This window comes from Struthio camelus, chromosome 5, assembly GCF_040807025.1.
Source record: "Struthio camelus isolate bStrCam1 chromosome 5, bStrCam1.hap1, whole genome shotgun sequence".
Classification (NCBI taxonomy): Eukaryota; Metazoa; Chordata; class Aves; order Struthioniformes; family Struthionidae; genus Struthio; species Struthio camelus.
In genome coordinates this window covers 68,283,999-68,304,938 of record NC_090946.1, presented here as the reverse complement: position 1 = coordinate 68,304,938, position 20,940 = coordinate 68,283,999, and the positions used below count along the sequence as shown (strand labels likewise).

General features: G+C 38.8%; 1 long non-coding RNA gene across 1 annotated transcript; it reads right to left on the bottom strand.

Moving 5' to 3' along the window:
* Positions 1–298: 298 nt before the first annotated feature.
* Positions 299–20,636, bottom strand: LOC138067323 (uncharacterized). The gene is made up of 3 exons (XR_011141196.1): positions 20,459–20,636; positions 685–754; positions 299–476 (listed from the first exon to the last, which is right to left on the bottom strand). It is a non-coding gene; the product is annotated as an uncharacterized lncRNA (long non-coding RNA).
* Between the last annotated feature and the right edge of the window lie 304 nt (positions 20,637–20,940).

Sequence of the window (20,940 nt, the reverse complement as noted above, 5' to 3'; positions counted from 1 at the left end):
AGAAAGTTAGATGCCAGGTGAGATATTAGTAGCCTAAAAATATTCACCTTCAAACCTGAAGCAAATGCTCAAAACATAGACTAAACCAAAAATTCTTACATGAGGTTTATACCTATTTTATTTCTTTCTACTGTCATGTAATTTTTATTTTATTATAAAAACCTGTTTAAGATATAATGTATGTGAATTTGAAACAGACTCTCAACCAGGTTTCCATCTTTATACCAGTGATTTCAGTCTGCAAATAATTGTGGCTGCAGATTTCACACCCACAACTGTGGACGCAAGCGTTGCCCTTTGGATAGTTTTGTCCTTGACTGCCGTATAGGAATAGCAACACACTCACAACTGCAGGTCCCAAAAGGAGTTTTCAAGCACAACTTCAGTATACAGTGTCCACTTCTAGAGACCATGTTTCTCAGGCTTGAAGTCAGAGCATTGGAGAGATGTGCTTTATTCATTTTCATTTACTTTTGCTAGAAAGAGAAATAATACTCATATATACTTCTAAAGGTACACTGTAGAAAATACTCTGTTGCACCTGGCGCAACATGCAGCCCTGTTCCCAGGAAGCTTGCAAGACATGGTAAAAGCACTCTCTTTTATGCTTTTAGAAAATGGGGACCTACCGATGAATTAATTTTAAACTGGCAGCCACAACCAAAATCTAAGGTTCAGTTGTACCTGTACTTTGGGGAAGGCAGGAATCAGGATCCAGACTTAGTGATTGCTCACAGATAGTTTCTGCAAAAAACTGCAAGATAAAAAGGAGAAGGGATCAAAGTGGGCATGAACTCTGGGAAAACAGTTATCTGAAAATGAACTTCACTGTAGATTCTCTCTCTAACTGAGCCCATGATGATCTTCCAGAAAGTGCAGCTGCTTCAGGGTTTTATTCACCAAAGTGTTTGGGAGATTATTTTGATAAAAATCTTTTATTTTAGGGAAAATACACTTGAGAATAAGGGAACTGTCCAAAAAGACCAGAAAATAACCAAAGCCCTGTGCTTTCAAGGAAAGAACAAAAAACTGCTATGTTCATGCATTAATTATGGATTAAGCCTCCTTGTGAGGAAATTTCATTATTACCTGGTCACTATGTTGTTAGATTAGACTTCACAGTATGATGGCTTGAGTCCAACCTATTGTAACCTTTCTATTGTTATGAAGAATATTCTTCCTGAGTCCAATTTTGAAAGAATACTAAAAAAGCTTTTTAGTGAGAGGGAAATAACTTTTCCACTTCCATAAAACTGTATGGGATATTGAATATTATTAAGAATCAGAATTACCATCTAGTATCTTGAGCTCTAATGATTTTCTGACCAAAATAATGTCATGTGACAATGAGACCCAAAGTTGTATTATGTGTTACATGATCTCAAATGCAGAATACATCTGATCAGCCTTACTGGCTGCTCTATTATACAAAAGGGTCAAAGGGAGAGCCCTTTTTAACATATGCAACCATATTTTGTGTGTATCTGTCATAATCTGCTCTTTGTTCCTTTTTAAACTACAATCTTTAGTTTTTCAATTTTGTGTACTGTTAACTAAAATTGTTTCTATGCTTTTTATTTGGAAATTATTACTATTTTGGGGGGGGAGAGAAATCTGGCTATGATTCAGGATATCTTAGTACATGAGGAAGATTAACCACTACCACATATTGTACTTGCTTTCTAGTCTTTCAGCATCATCTTCAATGCCATTTTGTACATAATAAAACATTTGGTTTGCTTTGTTGCCTACTACCACACAGAGCATGAAAGGTGATATAGAACTGTCCACAGTTCCCAAGGATGCTAGCAGATGTTTAAAATCAGCCTTGTAAATAACAAAACGTTATACCACCATGTCTATGTGCAAGGGACAGAATTCAAGTTGCCTATGAAGCCTTAGTTGTGAAATGTCTTATCTTTTGAATTCGCAGGTGTAAAACAGTAATATTTCCTTAATTATTTTTTTCATAAGTCAGCACCACTTGTCAGCATCTCCCTGGAACTTACAGAAGTGAATTAGATGAACCTAGGTAACAAAATGAAACCAATATGTTAGGAGCGTCAGAGTGGTATTTCTTTCTGTAAAATTTACATCATGCCAACCTGCCATTCCCCAATCACTTTACTCACTCGTTTTGCAAAGAATAAACCCTTGACTCAGCACAGTCAGCTATCCTCCCTAATCACTTTGTCAGGTCAGAAAATCATTCGTTTCACATTAGTGAACGTGTAGTTAGCCTACCCTTTCTCTCTCTATCAACATATACACACACAGACACGCATAGAGCATGCCTTCCTTAAGTGCACATTTTACAAGCTTAGCAAAAAGCCATACACAAACTCTACAGAACTTCATGTCCAAAGTATGCAATTTGCAAAGGGTCATAATTCAGTCAACTGAAAACTGACTTTTTCACTGGCAGAAATGCATCTTGCTAGTTATGGTTATTTCTTTACCCCAAGCCAGTTTCTGCATTGCTAACCATTTTGCTTAGAAGGCTGTTCATAAACAAAATGGTCACAGGGATTTTTGTTTGAATCAAAAGAACATGTTTCTGTCTCCACTTTCCTCAGAGTAGCTCAGATTCCACCTTTCCAACAGTTTATTTTAAACCATCTTAGTATAGAAAAAAATTGGCCCAAAAGGTGCCATTTTCAGAAATTTACATATGACTAAAAAGGAACAGAGACTACACACAGAAGAACAGCGTTGGTATTTTGTTAGCTGTGACTTGACCTGACTTGACAGATGAGTATTTTAATGTGGATTTCCTCCCACCAGGGAGATTGCTATGCCCCATAAATCCAATATTCAGAGAACACAGTATCAGCTAGTACTGTGGGATGAAAAATACTAGCAACAATATACAGATTGCCTAGGGTGTCCAAAAGAAAAACTGAAGTCTTTGGTACTGGAAAGGACCCAGCCATCCTCTCCACACAAGCAAACAACTGCCTCTCTCCCAGCCGCAACTCCCAGCAGCATCTGAGGCTAAAAGCACGCTTAAAATTGACAGGGTTAAAAAATCTGGAAGCCACAGGTATGGGCTGTTATGCACGCTTCTGTGGTTAGCAGGCTATTACACCTCTGCAATAGCTTGAGACTGCCAGAATTCAATCCACTTGGGTTCTCCCCTTCCCTGAAGATTCAAGCCTCAGTCTCTCTCTCAAGAGTGAGGTATAAAGAGATTACTAGCAACATCATCTCATACCTTCTCCTATCCATCCCTGTAAATCTGAAGCTGCCCTTGGTTAAAAAGCACTGATGTTAAATACTAACGCTGCTTCTCTCCTTGTGCCTTTCCCACTCTTCGCTTTTCTTTGCAGATTTCAAGGTGATGACAAAAGAGAGAACAGTCTTAGCATTTGTTAATACCCACTTGACCCACAAAAGAAATTCACCAGCATTCGCAGCTTCTAATTTAAAAACCATTAGACCGTTCCGCTTGGCGGACCAGATCTAAATATTCTTAAAGGGGTGGTTTAATTTAATCATTACCTTAACAAGCCCCCTTTTAAAATGATGATCCGCCAAATTCAGGGGATTTGTTTTGGAATCTGATCCAATAACTGGCTTTGTATAAAGAGAAGCATAGCCGCATCTGATTTGGTTCAGAACGGGGTGATAATCATGAAAATTACTTTGCATATTTAATCACTGTGAAAACATGAGTACAAACTACTTTCTAGAGATTACCTTAAAAAAAAAAAAGCTTCAGGCTTTGCAGTAAGCATGCCAAGTACTTTGATATACAGAGAATTATTTGGATTTTATAGAAAGCTCAGTGTTTCAAAGACTTCAAGCTAGTCAGCCACTGGCAAAGAAACATTTTTAATAGTGAAAGTAGAAAGTTTTGAACTGGAAAAAAAAAAGATGTTGAGACCAATCTTTTTTTAAGTCTATGTCACCGCTTAACAACCTAGATTTGAAGCAAATACCTTATACAAAATCAGAGGATCTCTGATCCTATGAAGACAGTAGAGACACAGTCTCTTCAGGTTTGATCTAGCATGTTAGCTAACTGCCAGAGGTGGGTCAGAAGCTGGCAGGTTGGGGCCCTGATGAGAACTTTGTGAAAGTTCGCAATAGGAGAGTTTGCTTGGGGATTTCTCTCCTTTAACACTATGCAGGGCTTAGGGAAAGAAAGACCGACAAAGAAGACACAAAAGTGTCACCATCTTGTAGCTTAAGATTTCTGTGAAGATGTCATAGTTGAGGCTCAGCTACATATAAAGCTTAAGAGACAAATACCTAGAGAGATGAATTCTTCTTACCTACAGTAGATAAATAAAAGTACACAGACTAGTAGTTAGGAAGGGGTACAAAAGAGACACATACATATGTATGACTTGCAAAAATTTCCCCAAGCTGAAGCAACTGGATGCCAGATGAGTACTACATGGTATTAAAATTAAATTTGCTGCTGACATAAACAGGCATAGCTCCACTAAATCTATCTAAGCTGCCTCTGCTTAACACTTGCAGTAAATTAGGCCCTACTGTTATCACCGGTTAGCTACCTATTGCTTTTAAATACTTGCACTTGCGATATAGAAATGTTTGTAAATAACCAAGCATCTGAGAGCTATAGTGTAGGCAGAATATCTGAGCGATAATAATCGTAGGCATCTTAGATTATGAAGCATTCTATACCAGATACTTGCAGGAAACATCTCAGAGGCGTATACTTGTCTGTAGCTATTGTACAAATACAAAATTCATACACAAGACTGCCTCAAGTTTGTTGTACAAACTGATATAATATGTACAGAAATATTATGTATCAGACAGACTGGTCTACTAAGAAAACACAATTTTTTATATATATATATTACGCACACATGTATAAATATATATATATAAAAATATATATATCCTGTATCTTTTGTATACTTGTCATATAGTACATATTCCTTGAAGCATTATGTGTTCCACAGCTTCAGCAGTCTAGAGGTTAATGAACAGGCTTTTTCTCACATATGCACAGAACAGATAATTTTCTTTACTGTTCACGATAAGTTGAAGGAGCATTTGAGTGACAGACCAATTTGTCAATCAACTACAAAGTGATGAGGAAGCTTCCTCTGCATAATTTTACACACAGAGATCAAATGTGACCTCTGATTGTACAGTGGGTATGGACAGTCAAGGTTATGAAGTCCAAAGGAGTCACACAAATCAGCTATCTTCTCTAAGTGCCTTGTCTTTCTAGGGTTATCTGCGAGCTAAAATAATCACAGATTCTTAAGAGAAAGATGAAAAAATCCTTTTTCCTAATTTTTAAGTGTGTGTGTATATATGTGTGTGCATGCATGTGTGTGGAGGGTGTATGTATGAATTTGTTGCTGAGCTTGAATGTCTCTGTTTTTATTTTATAGCCTGAATTATGTTTTAAGGTCTCAACACACAGCCCCTGGTTCTGACATCTCATGCAGTTTTTCTTGAAAGCTATGTTTTAATAGCAGCTCCGTTCATTTAATGTTAGCCACTTCAGATGATTTCTTTGCTAAAACCTGAATTATGAAAATCGCTTGTCAATTACCCTGGGTAGCTGTGTAAAAGAATTATTGCACATTCACAGTGAAAAGAAAACTTTATTTTCACCACTTTCCAGTAAAAGCTAATTCAGAATAACTCCATTTAACAGTTATTTTATGCTGAAATACTGAATACCTCAGGGAGTCTTTTAGGGATTTTAAAGTCTCTTTATTTATAAATGATTCATGCTGCATTTTCAGAAAAACCTACAATTAGTGTGGGAAGCACAGAGACTCCTTTGGGAAAGGTAAAAAAAAAAAAAAACAAAATATACATGCATTATATACAGCCTTTTTATCTATTGTTGTTTTGCAGTGGACTATAAAAAGAAAAGAACTGTAAAAAATGGCTAGGAGATATTTTATCTAACCTTTTAAATATATGCCTCAGTTGACAGTATTTTGTGAAGTAGTTACCCTTATGATTTGTACAGCCCACAAAATTCTTTTAATGCAGGTTTCATTTTGGTTTGCACTTTCCAACCCCAGTTATAAATGAGCAAGCTAGCTAAGAGGAGAAGCTTTCTGTGGTAACACAGAAGGACAAATCTTTCCTTCCGCCAGCCCCTCGTGAGAGCAATGGTCACTAATGTTTCCATACGGAGTGCTGCTCTAACTTAAAGGTCTTCTAAACGTTTGCACTGGCAGGCATCGGAGATCACACAGCCTCCTTTGGCTCTACAGCGAACCTTTCTGCTTGCTCGCGCAAGACAATAGATCTACAGGTCTTGATTGTGTATGACGCCAGCGCTGTGGGAGCTTCTGCGCGGCAGAGGGAATCGGCTCCCGCTCTCCCTGTTGCCCGGGGGGCTGGAGGCCAGCAGGCAGAGGTGTCAAGTGGGGCCAAGGCCCCAGCACAGCCCCAAGGCCCTGTGGCTCCCACAACTTTGCCCTGGACGTAGCTTCCCTTGCAGGGGACTTGAGGTGGTTTGTAGCCTGCCCTGCGGTACCCTGGCTAAGCCCGTCTCTGGATACTCCTGCTCAGTTACCGTCACAGCTTCTGCAACAAGACCTCATCATTTTAAGGGTCATGCTCTTGCATGTCTGTATGTCTTAATAAAATTACACTTAGGAGCATGTCAGAAAGTGGCAGAGTCGCTAGGATTGAAGGCCAGATACTTTCTCCGTTTATATAGCCACATATCTTCTCTCAAAGAGAAAAAAAGAAGAAAACCTTAAACCTTCATTCAATCAAGCCTTTTCTGTGGTGATAAAATGTTCATCATTTCCAGTCAGTATGAAGTCTATGAGATGGCTGCACTCCTATGAACTGCAGGGAGAGGACAAGTAAAGCCAAACAGATACTAGTGGCTTCAAAGAGACACCAGCAACTTCAATTATTTTTTTCCTGTCTTCACACAGCCTTTGCACTGGTGCTGTTACAAAAGACTAAATATCAAATGCAAACAAAATCTCTCCGGGACAGACAGGTCACCCACAGTTGTCCTACTACTGTAGCGGTATGTACGGTGTGGCTGTTGCGGTGAGCTGAAAACTGACTCCTGCAGACCTGCTCACCACCTGCCGCTGGTACCCAGGGAACCTCCCATGAGCCAAGCAGAAGATGAGCCAAGACCACCCGTAGGGAAAACGTCACAGATTCTGTCCTATTGACCAGATGTACAAATGACATAGGGTTTTTTCATTATTATTATTATTTAACTAAAAATTGAAAATCTTAGACCGGTTGACTTAAACCTAGAGCTGCATGGAATCTGCATCTCAGTCTCACTGGCCTGAATCCATTTCAACAGTTTTCCAAATTGCTACAGTAAGAATTATTCTAAAATAACCAGAAATTCTTAATTTGCAGTTAAATGGTATTTTTTTACTAAACCTTATTGAATCATACGAATGAAGTAGCAGACTGCACACATACCAGGACGTGCTTTGGCACTGCCCCTGTTGCTTGGACACCAACAGGTGGAACACAAAAAGAAACCACCTAAATAAATGGAAATACTAACAAGAACAACATTGCTCAATAGCAGATAGAACAGAATACCAGCATTAAGACACTTGCTGTTTCAGCCTTCTAGAAAGAAAAATGGGGCTCCTAAGCATAACTACTGACTTCTTAACACTCTGGTCTTTATTTTTTAATTCTTTATCTTTTAATTCTTTACATAATCATGCATGACAGTGCTATAAAATTCACAGTATGCAGCTTGTTCATCATTTTCAGTGTAGCATCAATTGAAGAGTTATCCACAATCTCTTAAATGCTGGGTTTTCTATCCCATCCACCAAGTGAGCAGGAAAAACATAAGTCTTTTCTTTCACTCTTTCAAAACCAAAAACTTAGCTGAGACTATCTAGCACTTCAAAAGTCCTCCAAAAAATTACTCTAAAAATCACCTCTATAATTGAGGAAGTTACCTGCAAATCTCTCCAGACTGGCTGAACTGTTGAACTGTATTACCAGGAAGAAAAGGAAAATGAGGAAAGGAAAAAAAAGGAAAAAGAAAAGACACGTCTTGCTTTGGAACAATCTCCAAAATAAGCCCCCTCCAAGTAACTTTTCCTTGCTCTAAGACATTACAAGAAGTAAACTGGTATGTAATTTGCCTGAAAGGTGTGGACCTAAAAAGAAACAGCACGATTTCCACAGGGTAGAAGTTTTGGTCCTTGCTCTATTTATATTGCTCCAGAACTTCTCCTAAGTAAGTGGCAGAACAGCATCAAGATTTGTTTGATTTTCATGCCATGGAGATTTCTGGGGATTTTTCCCCTCATGGGAAAACTCCTGGAAAGGAAGGAGTAGAGATCCTGCAAGTTGTGACACGTGAGAAGGTTGTGACAGGTGACAGCAGAGTGAGAAAAGGCCTGAATGTTGAGGGTAATTACAGTTTTTCAGCATCCTGATAAAGGATGAAAAGACAAAACTTTGAGACTTGTTTTTCAGAACAAAACACGGTATTCACGATTTGGAACGACACACTTTCATATTGCCAAAGCAAACTGAACACTATTTTTGTGTGAGTCAGTCATGGTCTCTGCCTCATCTGAGCTCCTGCAATGCCTCAGATGAGCTGTAGTTTTAGGTATCTCATGGTCCAATTCTTTTATATTTGTCTGAGTGCCAAAAATCATGTCAGTTCCATAGTATGCTGTTTGTTTTCCTATCTGGTACATTATGGGCATATTAGGAAAGACTCAGAATAATATTAGAAAGTAGTAGACTTACAATAATACTATATCAAAAGACACAGAAGTAACGCTGAACTTAAACTAACCCTTTTATTTATGTTCTCTCTAAAAGAAATGTCTTCACAGCTTCTATGACAAAATCTCTGATGCAATTGTTTTATTCCTTTTTTTTTTTTTTCCAAGGGAAATACAAGATGTTTTCTGGGCCATGAACGTAACATGAGATGATAATGTAAAAAAGTCATTGAAATACACAGAAATATGTAACATGGTAGAAATGCTTTAGGTATTTTGTTTATTCTCTATAAATTGGAAAATGTGATGATTACACCACAAAAATTGGCATTGGACTTGAGCAGGTAGAATGACTGAAACTGCTCTTGTTCCTTAAAAAAAATAATCAATTTCATGATGATGTCTACAAAGAAAAGGATTTCATTTGTAAAAGAGTTTCTCTACCCTAATCTTTTGCTATTCATGAAAATTAATGCTTAAGCTAGAAAATTACAAACCTTATACTGATTGTGAGCTACCCCTCTTCCAGTTGTAAAATTGTATCAAATCACAACAGTGATAATGATGGTTCACAGTGAACGAGTCACAATAATTTCATTGACTATTATATGCTTTAAGTTACATACCAAGTATATTTTAAGAAGCCAGCTGGGATCTGCTGGAAGATACTCCAAATAAGGTGAAAAAGGCTAAGGATCCAGATACTCAGCGTCAGCTAAAAGCTCAGGTCAGTCATTCCTGTGTCAAGAGTTCCAGTCCCTCGGGAACTGCAGGGTTCCCATAGAGAGCAGGAGTGTTTTAAAAAAAAAAAAAAAAAACAATTCCTTTGCTGCAGAAAAGGCCTTTCACAAGAAGCTCAGTTCAGTCGCCTTTGAGTTCACTGGAAGTCTTCTCTAGATTTCAGGCCACTGGATTAATGCACAAATCCAGCAAAACATATGACTAACTTTAAAGCCTGTATGTAATGTCAGTTAAGTCAGCTAGGTGCCTGCATGCTGAAAGGTAAACAGATCCTCAAGAACTTTCTTGGTCTGGGGTGATTATCCCTACTGATGTGTAGATACAGTTACTGCTAACCAATAAATTAAGCAAACCTGACTTTTTGTTCCAACTCAGAAATTTACCTTCCTGGGGTATCTAATAAATATCACTCATTCTCTTCTAAGCCCCTGAAACCCCAAAAGGCTGAGTAAGATTAAATAAGGAATAAATAAGGAATTTTTTTTCCCATTTTGTACAATATATAAAAGGGAAGATGTTAAACATTCATCTAGACTCTTTGACAGGTAAGTAGTATTCAGCTTCAGTATCTCTCTATAAAAAACAAAACAAAACAAAATAATCTTTCAGTTAGGATTATTAATTCTTTTCTGTGCGAAGCCACTGTTTGGGTCACCTATGCTACCTTAACTCTGGTCCTGTACCTAGTACAACCATGCTAACATTTAAGTCGGAACCTGGTAAGTCTAGGTGTAGGTTGTGTCTGCTGGATCACTGAACAAGCTGTGAGATCCTTACATCCAGCTTGTGGGTGCTGGTATCCTCCCAGATAGCACATTAACTTTTGAATGCCACAACCAATCCATTTCAAAATGCCCAGGAACATTTCTGTGGGCAGATTATGCTCTGCTAAAACTACATTCAGCACTCAAAGGCCTTCTGTTTAGTTCCTCTGTTCGAGTCAGCTGCTAGTAAATTCCCAGAAGTCCCAGCACAGCTGTCCACGCTTGGGTCTGCCTTGGCCTAGAACAGCCACAGCTTCTTTTGTTGGCCTGAAGGATGAACTAGGTCTGCAGTGGTAATACCACTTCTCTGCAGTATATTGCAGGCTAGGGAAGACCTCACCTGAAAATTGTGCAAGATCTCCAGAGCAAATCATGTAAATCTGACATGTAAATATGAATTTTGGGGGTTTTTAGAGCTTGGATCACTGCCATACAGATGGCTCCCTAACATCTGAATATATATTTAAGGACTTAAAAAAATATGGAGCATTGACCTGAGCTGTTATAATACATCTCACCACTGCTAGGGCTGCTGTGCAGGCATAAGAAGGAGTTACTGCGTTTTCCTGTTCCCTTGGCCCATGTGTAGCCAAGTCAAGCCAAGCCTTATAAATGATGAATGAAGCATTATAAGCAGGGCCAGACTCCTTGGTACAGAAGGATATTGCTTAGGAGAAAAGTCTGCTTGCACCCCCTGGAAAATTCTAGCTTTCAGTTGGCAAAGTTTGCCTGCTAGAGCAAATGATCAGGCTTAACCCAGTTAGACCTTAGAAAACACGAGTGATCCAGATGGAAATGCTGCATGCATCTGTCTTGCAGGAATATCGTTTTCCCAACATCCTCCCTCAGCACCACAGCACCTCAAAGAAACTGGCATGACAGGGCGAGTTGACATAGCGTTATTTCCCTCCTGCACCACTCACTTCACGCTATTCTGAGTAAAAATTATTTCACTTCAAGTCCAACAGGGAAACACATGTGCTTTTCCTTTTTCAGGTACATATGCTAGTATTAACAGCAAATGGAGGAAAAGATATTTTTTGTCGCTGAAGTTTTCCTTCCATTGATAGTAAAAGTCAATTGTAATCCCAAGGATTCTCCCATCTCTAGTAGATTTTAAAAGACGTTTGGACTTCATGGTGAGGTTCTGTCCTGTTTTGTAAAATCCCCTCTGCACTGTGTTAGAGAGCAGACTCCAGGATTATATGCAAAACCATACACTTCAGTCTAATTTTTTAAAATGGGTAGGACAGTAAAATGGACAACTCCCTCTTTCCGTATTTATCTCCAAGGGAAAGAATCAAAGCGCTAGTACTAAACACTAGCAACAAGGTCTACCACAGAGCAAGCTGGTATACTCAGTTCTATTTCCTGATTTAAACTTGTTTTCAAATATAGACCACTTTTTAGAGTTGACTTCATCCTAATATCTGCATTCATGCACTACTTGCTGGTATCTCAGAATTATCTGCTTATTGCAGATATCCCAACCTGCTAATTAATAACATGAATTCACAATAGGAGTCTTCTAGCTGAAACCACAGCTACAAATTGATAAGAAAACTGTATATGTTGTTAATTTTTAAATTTTTTGGCTGTACCGCATGTGGTGGTTCTGCTATGTCATATACTATCTATCATGGGCTGTGACATAATGAAACATGACATGATGTAACCATTAAGATGACCCAACATGGCATAACCAAATGCAGAATGATTCATTCTGACTAAGCATGTCAGATTTTTTTTTTTTAAGTCACATAGTTGTTTTTTTTTTTTTTAAAAAGTCCTACGCTTCGCCTTACTGTTAACTGGTTAATCTCTATTCAGGGACCATGTAAAGGACTGCAGCAAGTGGATATGTTGGTGCAGCATCACTAGCAACAAACACACAGATAAGCAAGAACATAACTGTCATGTTCAAGTGATGCTAAGGCTATATCTAAACTAGGGCTCCAATTCTGTGTTGGAACTATGCAGGTAACGCTCTGCAGAATAGAAAGCTGGACGCTAAAAGATTTTAGACAGGATCAGGGCATAAACTATGTTTCTGTTTTTCTGGGTACACATTTCTGGTATAAGCTGGAACAGTGCAGCAACAACATTCTGAAGAAACCCCTAAAGGAAGAAGAATGTTAGGAAGAAGGCATGAAATGCAGAAAGGTAGGCTATGAATCATGATACGTCTGTCATGGTCAAACATACTAAAGTGTTCTTGGTATCAGCTCAGCATCAGCTCTTTACTCTGATGCTCTAAAGGTCAGTTCTCCTGTATAACAGACCAGAACATGAGCATTCTTCAACTCATTTCAAAAGCTGGTATTATATGCCCAACTTCCATGCCTTGTCACAACTCATGGGTGACATGAGTAGATGACACACTGTACAGCCATGCTCTTAGTCATATTAATACTCAGGCACAGTAGCAAGGGTTAAGGACAGAGTGTCAGGTTTAACTTCCCCTTATTACTATTCAGAAAACTATCATTTAATATTAAGGTAATTGTAACACAAGGATATGAGTCATGCCCTTGTGTTACAATTACCTTTAATATTAAATAATAGTTTTTGTAATGGTAATTTCCTTTGGGGTTGTTTCATTCTATATTAGGCAGTTCTGACTGATGCCTGTCTTTGCAGATATCTCTATTAGATCCTAAAAACTCTTCTACAAGTACATGTTCATAATCTGCACGAACTCCAGGCCATGAATTTTGTTCCATTGAAGTCATTGTCCTTTTTACTGGATTTTTCTAAACGGTTTGATTATTTGACTGTTGCCACAACTGTGATTTCCCTTTTGAATTCTACGTAGAAGTGTGCATCTCATGCTCTGCTATGCTGGAACTCCAGCCATATTCCTATCTGCCAGGTTGCTCTATAGCTCTTGATAGAGTATACATTATGAGGCAGGTGGTAGAGGAGGTATAGGGTGTAGTTTGCTGTTACTGTGTTGGTTTAGTGTCTGAGGGTGTAGCAGCTAGACAAAAGTATTTAAAATAATTTTAATTTATTTAGACTTTTTAAAAGTATTTCTTATGTAAAATCATGTTGGTGTAAGCTCAGAAATCACAGGACATGCTATAAACCTAGCACGTCTTTACTATGAGCATGGTTTCTCTGGCAATGACCAAGCTAAACAAAGCCGTGCATTTTACAAAAAGTCATTTCAGAAAGGCATCATTTAAAAGAGAAAAGGACAGGCACTAAAAGCTACAGGATCCTACTGTTGATCAAAGGAGGGAGGAAAAGTATTGTCAATGAGGTCTCAATATCCTCTCTGAGGCTGTGTGAACACCTATGGAAATCCTTTCATGTGCATAGTGGGATGAGGGCATAAGCCTCTTAGGAAAGACTTTGGTCCTCTAGCTCTAAAGAAGGTACGAAGGGCATTAAGCCCAGCTACAGGTAAGAGCTTTGTTGCCAGTGTCTGAGAACAACACTTGAATACTGCAGTTACGTCCTGGGGAAGAACCTGTACCATACTGCCCGTGGCAATTTTATAAGAAGAGCAACAGAATGAAAGAACCAGGATTAAATTTGAGGCTAGCTGGTTCCACAAACCATTTGTTGTTACCTAAAAGCAAGAAAAACAGGGCAAGAAGTTGGGGACTACTGCTATCCTTATTAGTTATCACAGTCTGCTATAGGTCTGTCTCTCTACCAAATGAATATTGCAGAAAGGAGCATTTTGAACTTGCTGATACCCCCAGGTCAGCTCAGTGGGTTCTGAGGTGGGACTAACATCTAATGCTAAGTGCCTGTAAGATTTCTGAAAATATCTAGGCTTCCTGCAGATCTCCTTTTATGATCAGTATCTAGGGCTGCATGTCAAGCTTTCACCAGCAGAAGATTTATATAGCAAGTATAAATCCTGGCGAAATTGGGTCTCATAAAAGAAATTCTATGTGAAATGACCATAACTTTAGTGTAGAAGTATGTTAAAGAGTATTTTAAAGCGTACTTCTCCATTTTTTTTTTCCTCAATATTGTTTGCCCTTGTCAATGACAGCTCAGCCAGTTACTTTTCTCATCTCTCTTTCTAAAGTTTGGAGCACAGGAAAGGCTAAGTGAGACCATATTTTGAGTGTGGATATTTCTTAAAAAACCCATGAGATTCTACATAGAGCAGGAAAGCTCTATGAAGCCTCTGTACTACATTTGAATAACACAGGTAATGAAATATTGGTGCTTCAGATCATTAGTCAGGTAATTACGATTTTTGTTTGTTTGGGTTTAATTAAAATTAATCTCGGAAAGCATCCATTACAAGAAGAGGTCCTTACTGAACAACTGATACACAACAGTTCTCAGCTAGAAATAAAGCATGTCCGTTCTTATCCTCAGCTTAAAACAAATATCCCTAACTGTTCAACACTTTTTCATCTATAGCTCTCAAATCACAGAACAAAGGAGGGAAATATCACTCTCATTTAGCCAAAATCATCCAAGAGGTCAGGGAAAAAGAAGAAATAGAAACTCTGTTCCATGATTCATACCTACCATTAGCTACCCTATATGTACCACAAAGCCACTCACTAGTATCTCAGCAGCAACGTATATTTGCCTGCTTATGTGCAAATCCTGTGTGTAATTCTGCATAGCTCCACAAAAGCCAACAGATATGAACACACTTAGAGGCATGGCCCTTATTTTTTTCAGAGGCAAACCATCCTGTTTAGACACATTTGTTTTCCTCAAATGTCGTCCTGTATGTATTTGTGGCAGAGAAACTGTAAGACAGCAAATACATTCATCTTTAATCTGATGAATGCTTCACCACATGCTAGGATATGTGTTTCAAGGTATATTGGCTGAGAGATCAGTTCTGAGAAATCATGGTGCGGGGGTTTACAAACAGACAGATACAGAAATGCTAACGTGTTGTGACTAAAAGCTAATTGGCCCAAGTACATAGAATTACACAAATCTAAAATTGAGACTAGCACAGGCTTAATGATACAAATTTCCATATATCGGTTTCAATTTCCAGGAAACAACGTAAAAAAACAAAATTAGGGGGAAACAAAGGGTTTCTTGGTTTATTAGGTACAGGATCCAAATCTTGTGAAACTCAGAGACAGCCTTAAGGTAGAGAAACACGGACTTGGGAGTGGGCTCTGTGTTTTGGAGTTATTCCTGGCTGTAGAAGCAAAAATGCCCCTAGCCACAGGCAAGCATTTTATATGCAAAAATTTGATTCCTTGGTGATAACTCTATACATTATGCTTATAGGTAGAAGTTAAACAAAGCATCTGTTTGTTACTACCGGATTTCTTATTAATCAGAGAGGTATGAATTCAATATTAAGTTCAAAAATAAATTTTGGAGAACAGGAGATTGGGGGGTAGGTGAATAAATGTAAGTAAAATCACAACATGATACTAATGTTCAGTTACAAAAACTTTACAGAAGTCTATTTATTTATTTATTTATTGTAATTCTAAATCCCTACCACTACACAACAATGTCACATTTTAATGTAATATCATGTCCAATGCATATTCATGAAATAAAAATCTTGGCAGTGGCACAAGAAAAGTGGGATGAAGTGTGTTTGGCGGAGTGCGTCACGTTTCCAGACCAGCGGATTTTTTGATTAAAGTCCCTTATCCGTTTTATCATGCATATCCACTCTCTGATTAAAGTGATCTGGAGCTGACACTCACAATGTCAGTATGCACTGAGACCCTTCACACAAAACATGGTTGGAATTTATATGCTTAAAAAAAAGGGAGGGTGGGGGGAATAGACCAACCAAACCTGCTGTGCTAAATTAAGTATATATGTATATATATACATATTCACTGAAGAAATATACTTTGACTTGCTTATTTTGATCTTACATATTTCTTTTTAATATTGCCAGGCTACAAATACTGCATGTTTATTTCCATTTCAGAAAGTATCTGCGGTGCGAGTTCTTTATCTCTGTTACACGGGGTTTTCGATCAAAATGCCTCCATGCTGGGGTGAGAAACATAGCTAAGGTCTCCTGCAGCAACAAATAAATAATGAATTTCTCCAAACTTATACATTTGCTTTCTTCCTTTTTTTTTAACTTCATTTAATTAATGTACCATATCTTTACACATCTAGACCACAAGTTATCTGTTAAAAAACTGATCCAGCAACAGTAGAAGTATGTAGATATTGCAAGGGGAAGTTTACCACAGATATCTTCCCTAGGTCCCATCCTCAGTAGCCTCCAAGTATGTGTGGGTTATATGGGGATTATTGTCAAGCCTCAAGATATTTTAAAGAGTGCAGATTATCTGAGGTACAGGTTATATACATGAAAATATGATAACTGTTTTTCTGGCTCCCTGTGGAAGGTCTAATTCACCTTGAAAAGAGCCGGTCAGGCTCTTTGCCCTTATTGCAGAAGGTGCTCAAGCTCAACTTTTAGCATAAGATCAATTAAATTTAAGTACTTTAAGTGTTTGACTTACCTGTGAACAAAGGGACTTCAACAGTGCCCCGAACAGAGGTGTCACAAATGGTTGTTCTCTCTAGCAGTACAGCAGTCCTTCATATATTGAAATGCTAGGTTCCAACCATGAAATACATATGAAAATGCATCTTGGTTTCAGAAAAGTCTTTTCATAGACCTCCCAGGATCTGCACTATTTTTTAAAGCCTGGCTTTAAACTGAAGAGTTCTGGATCCTTTGCTAACTTTTGTCTGATAGTCAAGTTTTCAGTAACCTGTATTTCTTTAATAGGTTTAATTTGTCCAATCTAGTTTTATTTTGAGTATTCAATACATAACTCACCTGAAGTCCAAATGTGTCTGAATTTTCCTCTGGATTATCTTTTTTTTCCTTTCTTTTTTTTTTTTTTGTTAATGGAGAAACATGGCCACCAAACATTTGTGCTTGAAGCAACTGAAGCAGTGACATGTTTAAGGGCCAATGCTGTAACTCTTCTTATATCCTGCTCAGATGTGTGTCTTAATGCCAAAGCTCAATCAATGTGCTATTCCAGTTCAGGGCTTTTCCTGAGCAGTTAATGCAATGTAGACAGACATTGAGTCAGAATTAGTGAAGGACTGTCAAATTAATTCCACTTGTGAATTAAGCCTCTCTGTTCTTGATAAATTTAACAAATACAGTGTTGAAGATAAACAGACTTTCTGCATATAACATCCCCTCCAACCTAAAACAGAAATGGGAGTGTGTGGCTTGAACTCTCTCTTTTGCACTTATACTTTCTGTTCATCAATAATTTACCTTCTCCCTATCATGATTCTGAAAGGAGAGGAGTCAGACTGGAAAGTTAAAAACAAAACAAGTGGAAACTTGAGTAAAAGCCTTCTAAAAAAAACACTACGGGGAATAAACTTGTGTTTTTGCCAGCATGAACATAAACTCACACTGCTGGGCAGTTTCACAGAAATAGCCCAGAAACAGAGTTTCTACATGTAAATGATGCATACAGTCACAGTGGCAGCCAAAATCAAGTAACCAGCATTGCTTCTCCTGCAAAATATAGCCAGTGCTGCTCCATATTTGCAATGCATATGGAGAAATTAACTCCGTGGAGGCATTTCTGTAACTATCTTGAACAGATGTTTCTGCTATGATAGGCACTGTTGGTTTGGGCGAAATTTGAACATAATGATGACCTAACTAAAAGTGATCCTACGATGAAGCAGCTCAGCTAGCACACAAAAGAGACACAGCTATTCTGCAACGCAGACCGTACAAGAGTGCTTCATCTTGGGTTGTAAACCGCCTCATATACTATTTGCCTTTTCTGCCATTAAGAATAACTTAGGAAATACATATTGACTTTAAACAACAGCCACATCTCTAAACAAAGGCCATTCTTCTGTGCCTCTGCTATTCTGTGAACAGTATCCTACAGAAATACTAGGGAACACTTGATTAGGCAAGGCATAATGACAAAAACAAGCAAACAAACAAACCTTTTAGGTGTCTGGAGTCTGATCTTGGGCATCTAAAAACTTTCCAAATCTTAAATGATGTACTACATTTTCAGAACAAATATCTTCAAATAGATAGGTCATGGAAGAGGCAGAAGGGCAGCATTCAAAAGACCAAAGCAAGTTTATACCACTGAGCACTGCTCTGAGTATTTACCTGGGATTTAAGCGGTTCCTGGGTTTTTCACTGGCTCTGTGTAAAGAGGCACATTTCATCCTGAAAGGGAACTGTGTATTCACTTGCCAAACTAGCGCTCTGTGTTCATTAGGGTCAGTTATAAAGACAAAGCTCTGAGCATCCTTGCCCTCACCTCGTATACAACTGTATAAATATGCACTGTATAGATTCGCACAAAATGTTTGTCAGCCATACATTCATGGACTGACTTATGCCTCATACTGATGATGTGTATTGGGGCACTGCTGAGTGGATAAAGAAGGCTGGACTCCTGTCCCCTAATTTTAGCATCTACTCTTGAGTCAGTCACCCTGAGTTGCCCTGGTGGTCAATGGAGAGCAGTGAGCATTTTAAAGATCTCAATTCAGCTGGCCCCAGAGCAGACAGGTCAGATGAACCTTCCCTGAAGTTTCTCCTCCTTATTACAAAAGGAGCCTATGGGGACAGGCTCAGATGTAAAAAAATACTACCCTGTAGATATTGAATTTGAATGAAATGAACCCTTACCAAGTGTCTTATACCACACACACAGCACAATTCATACAACTCAACTTTTTCTCTATGTACATATGCAGTTATTTCCATCTCTTTTCATCATGCACACATTTACTCACTTCTGTTAGTCGCACAAGAGCCATGTCAAAAGGGAGGATAAGTAAAACTATCACAAATATAGCCCAAGCCCCCTCTATGCTGAGAAGCAGTTACAGCTTTCCACACAATCTTTCACTGCCCTGTTACTGTCTCAGTGTCGTCAGTGGGCTGGAAATGAAGAGCTTTGCATACAGTGCCCAGATGAGTGCCATTTCTAGTGAATAAGGACACTAGAGATCTGCATGGATGAAATCAGAGCTCTACGGAGAATTTCTATAGATTACACAAAACCTGGCCCATAGGAAGTACACACCTTTTTAAAGAATTGTTTATAAACAGTTGGCAAACCAATTATTACCCCCTAACAAAATTTGCAAACATGTCTGGGTAACAAACGCATCTGAAGACTTTGGAGTCTGTTCACAGATGATTCTCAAACATAACACAGGAAAAAAAAATCAGCAAAACAATTACTGGGCATAGGTTAACCACTCAGTTCTAATTATTATTATTACCAATAGCCATTATTAATCTACATGATTTCTAATTTGCACCCAAAATGGCTGCTTTGTCACCACTTCTGAGCCAAGACTGAGCAGAAGCTGTGCTGTAGGATCTCATATCACTTAATGTCTCATATTACAACTTCCTTACATTTAGCAGCTATATTGCAGTAGTCAGTAGTACATGAGGTATTATGAATAATGAATAACTTACTACATTATAATTGCCAAAGTAAATGAATAAAGCACAATCTGTGTTCCAGTGTCCTTGCTTTTTAAAGAGTGTTCTCTTACTAGAGGGAGGAATGAAGACAAATGTTTGTGAAAGATGCAACGGCAGGAGTGTTGGGAGGGAAAAGGGGAACAAGAAAAAATTATAAACGCATACACAGGTTTAATCACACAAATGAGAAGAGCTACAAAATGGTGAGCCCAGATGTGAATCTCACAGAGGAGAAAAAAAAGGAAAAATTCAGACAGTCTGACACAGGCTAAAGAATGCAAGAAGTTCAAGGTTTGCAAAGCAATTTGAATAGGCTAGGGAGGGGAAACTGTGACCAGAAGTGCCTCCTTTCATCTGCATTTGGGCAAGGAGATCTTCTCCAATGCTAAGTGTTATTCTGAGACCTTCCTGTTAAATGAGCAGAGGCTGCTGCAGGTCCACCTCTCGATACTTTTAAGGTTACTGTTAAGGTAGAACAACAGCTCAGACCACTTTATAAAATGGTCATAGACATAAACAGTAAAATCTTCCCCTTTGTTCCTTTGAAAAATTCAGGAACATTGAAACGAGCCCTTGGGCTGAGATCAGCTTTTGCACTCCTCACAGACAGAAGGCCACTTTCACTTACAGCATGTAAAGGCAGAGGCTGGAGACTCAGGCCTGAAATCCAGGTCAAGATCCAGTGAGTGGGGCATAACCTGCAGCTGTGAATGACCTGTGACAAGCAAAGAGGTGGTCTTTTCCTTAAATAATTTGTCTGTGCTGTTCTCACTTCTTCCAGTCAGTATCTAGACAGACCTTACCAGAGTACGTGGGAGCTGAGGAGAGTTGCTGGCACTTTAAAACAGCATGATCCCCTTCACACTCCTTAACCTGCTGCCATCTTCTCAGCGGAGTACACAAAGACGGAGTTTTGCCATCCTGAAAAGTATATGGCTGGGACAGGACAACTGCTGCTACAGGAAAGGAAAAGAGAAGGCTGGAGGGGACAGACAGGCCTGCTAATACTGCAACCTGGTGGCAAAGAGGGGAATAAGAAAGGCCAAAGTAACTGTAGTGCATGTGTAGGACCTCAGCACTTACTGCCAGTCACAGCCCCTGACTACTTCCTTGGCAGGAACAGTGCCGTCAGCAGGTTTCCAAGGCCACTCACCAATACTTCAGGCCAGACACACTGCACCGCTTGTTCAGGAGTGGAGCAGCCTCGCTATTATACCTGGAGTCATGTCTGCTCTTCTGAAGCACAGATCAACATGAAGAACCATGGCCTTGTGAAGAAGCTTTT